Source organism: Pinus tabuliformis, chromosome 8 (genome assembly GCF_031772625.1).
Source record: "Pinus tabuliformis cultivar Carrire ecotype Pingquan chromosome 8, CPIR1, whole genome shotgun sequence".
NCBI classification, from domain to species: Eukaryota; Viridiplantae; Streptophyta; class Pinopsida; order Pinales; family Pinaceae; genus Pinus; species Pinus tabuliformis.
Window position 1 is genome coordinate 1,751,757,389 of NC_142294.1, and position 11,779 is coordinate 1,751,769,167.

At 36.7% G+C, this 11,779-nt stretch overlaps 1 pseudogene; it reads right to left on the reverse strand.

Moving 5' to 3' along the window:
- Positions 1-4,377: 4,377 nt before the first annotated feature.
- Positions 4,378-4,887, reverse strand: LOC149243113 (pentatricopeptide repeat-containing protein At2g13600 pseudogene; annotated as a pseudogene).
- Positions 4,888-11,779: the final 6,892 nt, after the last annotated feature.

An 11,779-nucleotide genomic window follows, 5' to 3' on the forward strand; every position in this document is an offset into this window, starting at 1 on the left:
GGGAAGAGGAAATTGATGTCGATGGGTGCTGATAAGCAAGAAGAGGAGGATGTGGATGAAAGCAATGATGGGTCTGGGGTTCAGTATGATTTGGATGATGCTGGAGGTAACAATAATAGTAGTTATAAGGTTGACCAGATTGGGGAAGATGGCTTGGCCTCTGTAGGAGGCACTGGGAATGCTGCTGCTGTTAATAACAATGGTAATGGTGGTGGAGATAAGGGCAAGAAGAAGGCTTTCCTGCTAAGAATTTGATGGCCGAATGAAGGTGCTGAAAGAAGCTCAATGATAGGCTTTACATGCTTCAGTCTATCGCTCCTAAGATCAGCAAGATGGATCGAGCCTCTATTCTAGGAGATGCAATTGAGTATTTGAAAGAATAGCTTCTAGGTACAAATGAAAACAATGGAATCAGCGAGCGCCAACATCGAATTGAAATTTGGAGTAAACTTGAAACCTTCGTTTCGTGCAACATCTCATCACTGCCCATGTCTTTAAAAGACTTAGACACACTTTCCCAGATAAAGCATAAAAATATACAAATAGAAAATTCCATTTGAAGCCATAGTTTCAACCTTCCAAATCCTCAACACATTTAATTTGTCATAACCAATGGCATTCAATACTATTTCCAGAAATTAAATATGACAGTGGCATTCAGTACTATTTCTAGAAATCAATACTTAAGGCCTAGCATACTCTAAAAAGAGTTTTCCTCCTAAATTCTTGTTTAGAAAGACCCCCTCTTTCAAAGAAAAATCTTATTCAAAAGACGATAAACTCAAACATTGAATTCTCTATATATACAAGTGAAAATATATCTTACTATGCCCCAAGGGGTTAACTCTGTCAGTTGAAGTTGAAATATTTTCTTAAGACATTTTGCTGACAGAGAGGCTGTAGGTCACCAGTTCAAATCTAGTTGAGTCCACTGTGGTTTCTAGTGGCTATTATGGTTGATGGTTGAACTGACCTCCATCCAGATATTCCAGGGAAGAGGGGGAATCCTGTAATATTTTCCTTGGAATAAAACAAAAAAAGAATATCTTACTATGATCTTACCAAGGAGAGAATAACCACCTTTTAATGCCTCAACAAACTTGACTAAAAAGTAATGGGTGGTATTATATTTTTCATCTGCCTCCTTAACCATTTTTTAGTTTATCTTGTTGCGATTTAAAATGTAAGATTCTTTAACTAACATCTTCTATCTCTAGAAAGTGGGTTCTTGGCATGTCGTCTATGATCTTTGTTTGCTGTTTGTGAAGTTTGGATCATGAAAATCTGGAATCAACTATAAAGTTTCTTCTGCTATTATTAGTGAGAAGGTTTCTAGCTTTCACTGGTCAATGTTTTCCATTAAGAGATTGAGTTGCTATGTTTGTTCTTTTTTTAGTTGATGAAATAGGTAGGAGGCCATGGTTGGTTGATGTTCCAAGCATAAGTAGATGTAATACATTGTTGTAGAGAAGGAACTGACTCATCCATTGACTGGTTGATGCTCTATTACAAGTTTTAAAGTTGTAGCAAAAAGTTCCCTTGTCATGGTTGTGTAGTCTCCCAATAAAATACGGACACCCAAGGTAGAACTGATCCATGTGAATTTGGTTACCCAAAGATTCATCAATACTTAAAAGGGGAAAAAGCTCATTAACTGCACTTATTTTTTTTCTAAATATCCTTGGTGCCCACCGTAAAACATGTTTCCACAATGATAGTCCTGCAAGTCCCTTACCCAGTTGAATGAGGCTAAGGCCATCACATTACAGTCAGCAATAATAATACCATACCTTGATCCTCCATTAATAAATTGTTGTGATTGTAGTTGGCAGGCTTGGTAACTACTCTGGAATCCTATGTTAGTTGGTTATTATTAAATAGTCACCACAAGAGCACAGTCCATTTTGGAAATGATGGAAATGATTGGCATCCCTCACAATGATTTCTTGCCCAGCTATTTTAGAGATTAAATTTGTAGCAGTGTGGCAATCTCCACATACTCGAAGATTCTTGATAATTATAAGAGGCATCTTGGGTATTGTGCTGACAAGACCAAAAGCAATTGCCAACTTCTCACGGTGTTAACATAGGGCATTTTCTCTCTATTCCTTAGACACATCATGCAACACAAAAATTGTGTTAGGCACATAACTTGAACTTCTCAGCTGCCTAGCCAGTTCCTCAAACTTTGCATAGATCTTATCAGTCTATGAATGAGGTCTATCATTAGCGACAAATAAATGTACTTTATCCTTCACCTAAATCCAACTGCACCTGATGTGCCCCAGAAATGGGTAACTATATGGGCTCATTCTGCCTATTATTTCGATTTAATCCACCATTCTCAATAGTTTTGTGCATGTTTTTGAATATATTTATGTTAATAGAGTGAATTGGGTTAGTCACTTTGCCATGTAGTCTAATGAATGTTTATTGCAGATTTTTTGGACAATTTTGGACAAAGACAAGGAATTTATGAGCAAATGGCAGCCAAACTCGAGGAAAACAGGGAAGAGGACTTGTAGGAGGGGTGTCTCCTTCACTAATGACCCCTTTTGTCGAATCCTCCATCAGTAGCTCGGAGTACAAAGGCCCACATTGATGATTCCAAGGGGCAGCCGAGCAAGTCAAGTAGGACTCAGTTCTAGGAAGCCGAGTTCCTTGATTTTAGGAGGACTGTTGGGAGTCCCAATTTGTATAAATAAGAAGGCTTCGAGCATCAGTAGGTTAGCTAGTTCTTAGTATATTTTCGCACTTTTGTGCAGCATTGTACTTAGCTCATTTTCGAGCTCTTTTTTAGAATAGTTTATGCAATGTAACTGTTATTTTTGATAATGAAGATGAACCAAGTTTTGAGCCAGCACTGATTTTTTTCAGAGGGCTGAAACTCTTAGGTTAGGGCCCAACCCAAGTAGCCCAGCACCCCCTTTGTGTACTTATATGTTTTTGTTTCCATTCATGAGTTAATTTCTGCTGCATATACTCATTTTACTTCATTAGATTAGGTTGCTTTTGATGGTTAGAATAGTTGTTTTTGTTCAAGTTGCTTAAGTAAGTTGTTGCAGTGACAGAAAAAGATACAAAAAGTCTAACAACAGGTCTTGATCTCCTTTCTCCCTCCTTGGGACTATGATTTGAGGTCAAGGCACTACTGCTGCCACCAAAAACACAGTTTTTGCTCTTCCATGCAACTGCTAGTGTGGTACTTTGATTTGGAAAGGTTTATATGGGTTCAGATTCAATTGATTAGATCGTTTCATGTCATTTTACCATAGTTCTCTCGCATGCTTTTCTGTTCATAAGGTATTGTTCAACATTTTCCGATTTTAGGTCAGAAATTAGGTTAAGCTAGACAAAACTCTGTTTTTTGGTTCTTGCTTTGGTCAGTTTTGAGAAGTAAATGTGCAAATCTCTTGTAGGACATTCCAACTCATCATTCCTCCATAAAACAGCCAGCACCAACTCACTTCTCATAGATCCCCCAGCTCATTCACCACATTTCGCCAATCTGCCCTAATTTCTGCGTTGTTTTTCCATAAAGTTGTTTTCTTGCCATTTGAACAAATCCAACCATCTCCTTCGTCCTTGATCTTCCTTGACAAGTTATAGACCCCTCAACACCTTCATCCAGCCTTCATTTCCCTTTTCCCATCATTTTTCCACCTTCAAACCTCCAAAAACCACTTTCGGCCTCCTCCTGTAGATCCTCCTGTAGAACCTCCTGTAGATCCCCTGCAACCTCCTATAGAATTTCCTGTGAGTGATTTTTCAAAGTCTGATCGAAGTGGAAGTCCTCAAAAGGGTACTAGGGGCTTCTTAGGACCTCTCCACACCTTCCTCACCATTTTCAAAAGCCAACTCCATCTTCCTTTGCCACCAAACCTCTGCACAGTCACAACCAGTCAAATCACAAGCATAATAATGCCACACAAAAATACTAAAAATTACAACACGATGTTTTCTTCTCATTTCTCCTCAGAAGTAGTTTGAATAAATTCAATTTACCTTTTTAATAGTCAATTGCACTCGTTTCATTAGTTTCCATCTCTTTTCCTGCAAAAATATGGTTAGTGGTTAAACTAGGGTTTGCTAGGGTTTGCGTTTCATTCTAGTTTTCTTTCTCTTTCTGCAAGTAGAATATTCCCTGTAGAGTTAGCTTTCTTCCATCACAGTAAAAGCTTCTTTTGAGAACTCATAGAAGTTGGCTTAAGCTCCTAGTGAACTTGCGTCAGTTGATCAAGTGACAGCCTGCAATAAGAGCTAGTACTTGTGCATACAAAACCGTCGCTTCCAAGTTTTTTACGAACTACCGGGTTGATAAAAGTAAAGAAGGAAGCCCCAAGAGTTGCAGCATTATTGCTACAATACTGGAGCTCACTAGTACCCAGGATCCTTTATCACGCTTTTTCCTTTCATCAATTTTCTCATACGTGCTACATCATTCCACTTTGAAGAAGCTGCATAAATGTTTGAGAGGATTACATAAGCTGAAGAATTTTCTGGTTCCAACTCAAGAAGATAGTCTGCTGACAATTTTCCTATATCTGCGTTTGCATGAACTCTGCTGGCACCAAGCACTATATTCCACACTAATGAATTAGGTTCATATGGCATTTCGTTGATGAATATTACAACTTCTTCAAGTTTTCCAGCACAATAAGGAATGTCAACAATGCAGGTATAATGGTTCTGTTTTTGCATGACACCGTGATCTTGAAACATAACATCGATGTAATGACGACCTTCATCCACTAGGCCTGCATGGCTACATGCACTAAGAACACCAATGAAAGTGACATCGTTTGGCATATTTCCAGATTGTTGCATTTGTTCAAAAAGGGTAAGAGCCTCCTTGCCAAGTCCATGCTGAGCATACCCTGAAAGCATTGTGTTCCACGAGACTGTATTTCACTCTAGAACTTGATCAAACACTTTTCGTGCATCCTCCAAGCACCCACATTTAGAATACATGACTACCAGGGCACTCCCTACATATAAATCTGCCTTGACCACAATTTTGATGATATGAACAAAACCCTGCTTGCCTTGTTCTAGAGTTGTTAAGTGGTCACATGTCCTAAGCACACTGGCAAATGTGATCTAATTTGGAATCATACCTAACCTTTGCAATTCACGAAGAAGAACCAAAGCCTCTTCTCTATGGTCATTCTAGGCATATCCCAAAATCGTTGTAGTCCACGAGACAACAACTCCATTAGGAATTTTGTCAAACAGTTTACATGCACTCTAGATGTGTCTGCACTTGCTGTACATGTCAACAAGTCCACCGCCAACAAGCATATTAAATTCAAACCTAGTTTTGATAATGTGGGCATGAGCTTGCTTGTCCTATTCCAATGCCACAAGCCCAGCGCATGCCTGGAGAACACTGGCAAATGTGAATTCACTCATTCATGTGCTCTCCCTTTGCATTTGGCAAAAAATTCTCCAAGCCTCCTCATCGCATCCATTCCTCACATATCCTGCAATTGATGTATTCCACAATACCATATCCCGATAAGGAATTCGATCAAACACTTTCCGTGAACTCCTAGTGCTTTTGCAATTGGCATACATGTCCACAAGCACACTACCGACAAAGACATCCAATTCAAAACCATATTCAATTATGAATGCATGAATCCGCTTCCCTAGTTCAATATCTGCTAGTCTAGAACATGCCCTAGCAACTCTGATAAATGTGAAGGAATTCAGCCTCACTCCATGGACATCATTCGAACAAAAATCTCTAGTACCTCTTCCTCATACCCTTGCTGCTGCACATACCCGACAATTAAGGCATTCCATGAAATAGCATTTCATTCAGACATTTTGTCAAACACTTGACATGCAGCCTCAATATTTCTTAACTCTTAAAATCCTCACATTAAGGTGCTCTCACCTTTTGTTTGAATAAGTCGCAATCTATCAAGGCCTTTCAAAGTATATTTTTTCACTATTATTGTAAAACTTCTGATATGCGCCAATCCCTTGATTCCTCCATTTGAAAAGGATAAAAAAAAACAAAGCCATTCTTTTTATTACTTTGAGAATTTTGTATGGTTTTTAAAATTAGTTGGATGTTCCCAAATGACGGTATCTTCTAAAGCTTCAAAGGAGTGGGTGCAATTGATGTTATCATTGAAGTTGCTTCAAGATTTGGATTTCGAATTTCCAAAATGGGGATTGATGACAATGTGATTTAGGCCATTGATCATATTCTCATTTTTGAAGGTTTTGTGGAATCATTGTCAGCTCAACTAATGGTCAAATTCAAACAAACAATTTAGTTGCACATTAGGAAGGAGGGAGACTTTTGTGAAAAGTGTTATCTATCTATCTATTTATACATTTAGAACCATTCCAAAGTTTTTAAAGCCACATTTGTTTTTCATAAGGGATCATCTATTCCCAGATTAGTCAAGTTTTTTCTATTTTTATTTATTTATTTATTTATTTTTTAAGAGCAACCTATTGAGCCCCAATACAAGGAGCTTCTTAGAAATACAATTTGAAGGATAAATATTGCACTTCCCCTCCATCTTGATTTATAAGCATTTTGAACTCAACCTCGAACTTTGATAGTCTTAAGACATGTACTTTTGATCTCAGGTTTCTAGGCATTTTGATTAAGCCATCAACATTGGTAGAGTTAGAGATAATTAGGCCAATCTTGTGCTTGCTTTTGAATTTGTACCTTTTTAGGTCTTATTTGTTCAAGAGTATCCTTCAAATGGATAACACATAAATAGCTACTATGGCACCTTTGTTAATGTGCTCTTGGCCACTTAATTCCACCTCTTGTTCAATAGGGTTACACAACTTTGAATTCTATGTCTCACACAATGAATAACAATAAAAACCTCTTAATTATTTCATTGAATAACAATACTAATACATTGTGTTGTTTTGAAATGCATGATTGGTAGGGTTGTCTCAATGATCCCAAATAAGGTGAAAATGAAAGAAACAACTTCAATTACTTAATCCAAAGTAAAGGAAGGCACTGCCATTATATACTCTAGTACTTCCAACAAGATAACCTTCCCCATTTTTATGAATATGCGGATCTCTTCAAGATGTACAAAGAAGAGGTTGAGAGACCAACATTTGCCAATCCAAGTGAATAAGACAATAACCATGCTATTACAAATGACAACGTATGAATATCCAATCTTTATAATGTGGTAATCAGATCAACAATCTTCCGTTACTTGAACATGTAGCCCAAGTTCATTAATTATATAGTTAAGTCTGCCACATCACAATTATTAAATTTGGCCGAAGGATGTGTCACTTGAAAATTTTGAACAAACTCCGTAATGGTCTCAGAATTCTGATTAAAGAATGAGGTGAACTATATTTTACATTGAAAATTTCAGTTTTGTTCCCACTAATCTATACATGAGGTCTTTGTTTTGATGCCAACCTCAGGGTCTATTAAATATATGGATGGTGTGAACAATAGTTTCACTGAAAATTGCAGTTTTTGAGCCAATAATTTATACCAAAAATGTGTCCCAATCTAAAGAATGTAGTCAGTTGTATTTGACATACGAGGGTGGCTTTTAATTCTGACGATAGTAGATTATCATTATTCTTATTAAAAATAAATTAGATTTTCCATTCAGATAGTAGGATTATCTTTCAGATAGTATATTTGTCATTCTTCATAGAGGAAGTCATAATAACAAATCTTGAGTTTAATAAGTAAACAACTATGGAGCATGGGAATTCATATTGGTATGTGTTGAAATACCCTATATGTCACGTTAATGATTTTTCTATGGGTGGTGGAATCTTCTAGTGAAAACATAGATTGAATACCATGGACATGTGTAAGGCTTATTGTGATAATTGTTTTAATGATATTAAATTAAATGAGAAGATCAATTCATAGAGAAATTGGGATTTTAGAATGGGAGCTTATTTAGTCAATGAAAGACTAATGAAAATATTAGAATACACTTTTACCCTTATTATAGTGTTGAATAAAAATGTCGTGAAAAATAATGTGTCTCTAGTTTTGGGTAAAAGGACCCTCAACTTTCTTCGCAACTTTTGTGGTCACTAGAAACTTGTGAAAGGGGTAGGCATCTTTAAAAATGTGGTGTCATTTAGAAGGGAAATACTAATAGCAGCAAGGTAAAGGCAATTATTCCATTCGTTTATTTATTTCTCATTTGTTTGGTCATATTGAGAGCTGCAATATATATATCATGAAATTGTTTTAGTACTAGTAAACAATGATTAAATATATAATAAATTTGAACCTTTGACATTTAGAGGACATTTCTCTCAATAAGTATGAAAATCATGCTGGAAACAGTTTTTGAAGTTTGGAGTCTTTTGTTTTTTAAGTTAACTAATTGGTTTGGAAGATGAAAAACTAGCAACTTGGAAGAGTGCGACTTTTATATTCACTGAGGTATTAAAGAAATTATATGCTTGAAACTTATACTAGCGCCTTCTAGTGGAATTGATAGTGCACTAATCCGTTGCTTGCCAATATTTCGGTTTTGGTACCACCTTATAGCATATCCGGGTTCAAATGTTATTTTCCATGGTGGACAGTTGAATCTGTTTCAACTCTAATTGTTATCAATGGGTTTCACAAGGTTGTCACATGAGCATCTATGATGCCCATTTTGACATAGATAGCTACCCATACTAAGGCTCTCTTTTGCAATTCCATGTTATTATTTATGAACATTATGTAATATTGATGCATTTGGTTGGACACATGAAACTACTTAGGTTTGATTTTGATGATGAAAATGTTTGATGTATGACCTAATGTATGACGTACTTGGTGATGATTTATCTAGTGCATGACTTATCAGAGCTATAGTTGCTTCATGTATGGCTTAAGTGGATATGATTTATCTAATAAGTATCGTAATGAAATTATGATTTGTTTCCAATATGAACTACAAAATTGACACGTGGATACTAGACTTAATAATGTGATGATTATACGTCTTGTTGTTATATAAATGCATGAATGAGAGCTAACCCACAGGGGGGGAAGAACTATATGATAGCTGAGATCTACTCTTCCATTGAGGGAAGGTCGAGACATCCCATGGGGAAGGTATAATGTACATTATTCTACTACATTTGGTATCTACTTGATATGCACTCTTATGACACGAGTAAAATGCAAACAATAGGTGGAAAGACGACTTGACTGGATTATTCGATGACAATTCCAACCAGCTCTGTAGTGTAGTCCGTGTTAGGGCGTTGACCCTAGTTGTAAGAAGGGGTGGAGGCATTTCCCACCGTGTATCCTCCGAAACCTGGAATCGTGGGAGGGCAGTGGTGGACACGCTCCCCTAGATGTGTGATGACAATTGCCAGTTGCCTGCTGGGGAAGTTAGGTCGATGTATTCGATGCTTCCACCATGTCGGTTTTATCAGTGGTTGGTATGGCTGTTTCCACTGATAAAGCAGCAGAGGACGGATAAGGTGGGAACAAAAGTAGGTCAGGATGGATAGGAGGATATAGATCAGTTGAAGACTCTTGATGGGAAGTAATGTCATTGTCTGACTTATCAAATTTTACTGCTATAACTCTCTTTGGTTTTCTATGCTTTCAAACTCCTTGTATCTTTTCATTCTAACTTCGGGACGAAGTTTTCTAAAGGAGGGGTGTATGTAATGCCCCACTTAAATCTTATCCTGTAAATTTTATTAATGTTTACATTATCTGAAAATATTGAGAAATATTGGTCTAATATAAAATTCATGATTTCTATTATTCAAATTCCCAACTTACCTTCTCAAATTGAATCTTAGGTAGGATATGGTCTCCTTCCATTATTTCAAATAATATATATATTCATCTCACATTCCCCAATGTACCCTCACATTTACTAGGGAGAAGACATAGTCCTCTCCATTTAATTATATATATATATATATATATATATATATATATATCTCACATTCCCAAATGTACTTTCAGATTTACTTGGGAGAAGACATGGTCCTCTCCCATTAATTTCCCAATTTTATATTCATGTCACATTTCCAAATGTACTCTCAACTTTACTTGGGAGAAGAGAAGTCAACTGTAAGGATGGATAAGAAGTTAATGACAATAATGAGAGGTGGTTGACATGGAGAAGAGAGGGAGGGTATAAAAAGGGAAGGGGGAAGGGAGAAAAGGGGGTGGTGGAGTCTTGCTTATGATTTTCGGGTGGGTGGTGATTTTAAGATTTGTTGTGATTTTTGTAGACCTTACGAACCTGTGAAGGTTTCTTGGGTTGTTGAGAGGAGGGAAATATTGTTCATCTTGGTCTGGATCATTCATCTTGGACATACACACTACATCTAGTTGGACTTGGGCTCGAAGGGCTAGGGAACCTATGGAGGTTTCCTAGGCTAGGAATTATTTCCTAGTTGGCTAGGAGGTAAATCCAGTTGGGTTAGTCAAGAGGAGCGTTCAGCAGGAGCAGCAACTCAAAGGAATCTCCACCAGCCATCGGTACATGTATTCCTCTATAGATTACTCATGTAAATTTATTAAAATGAAATGTTCACTATAAGTTATAAGGATTGGAATGTAAATGGTAAAATTTTCATTGTTTAAAAGTCTTGTAAGAAAGTAAATTATTGCCTCTTATTGCATTTAAATTCTAGAGAAATAGCTCTGTTAAAAGACCTAGGATAGGGATATTATAAACTCAACCCAAGATGTTACAGGGCTTCTAGAGTGTTTTTCTAACCAAGGCTTCTATGAACTAATAAATCAACCCACAACCAAAGGCATAAGAAAACCAACCAGAAGACAAAAGTAAAAGACACAACATCATGGCTATATAGGAAATGGCAAGGCTAGGAAAAACCACTGTCAATCCAGGCAATCCTCCATGCCAATGACATATCATAACCAAATAACCATATGCATATGCCATGCATGCCAAAACTAGTAAGGTTTCCATAAATGCAACTTGGTACCTACAAGAAAAATTCGATGTAGTTGTTGATCTCGTTGTCCTCCTATGGTTTCCTTCTTTTCCTTTGCCTTCTTTCTCCAAATCCCAAGTATACGACACTCCTCCAAGAGTGCTCCAAGAAAACTCTATCCAAGAGTATGAGAGAGAGAGAATAGAATGAGAGCTCCAAAACTGAACTTACAAAAGTTTGGTGCAAAAGCTACCTATGATCCTCAAAAGACATTTTATTAATGAGGCCTCTAATTTCTTCATTTTTCCATTATTTTCCTTCTCACATGCAATGCATGACCTTTCACCTCCATTTTCTCCTATTTTCCATTATTTTCATAAATAAAATGCCAATAAATGCCTCATGCCTTTCCAAAGCCTTTGCCATTTTCTTTGCCAATTTCCATAGCCATTAATAAACTGAAATGAACACCCACTAGGATGTTTTCACCCAATATTCAACTTGGAATACATGTCCCATGATCAAGGTATTATTTTACCTTTATTAACTTTTACATGGATTTTTTACTAGGGTTGTTACAACGTGTTGCTACAATGATAACTTCAACATTCAATTCTTCATCAAACATGGCACTTTCCATATTTCCACAATCAATCGTTGTTTCGAAAAAAAGACCACAAAATTCATCACCATAATTTTCATCAACTTTGTGGTGAGAGATCTAAGCATGCATGTGCTCATTAATAATTTCAACTTCACCAAATTCATCATTTGTTGCTAGATTTATGAGAGATGTACATTTAGCTCTACAAACGATTACTTCATATGAAAAATTGTCTTTTTTATTCTCAAACTTAAATTCCTC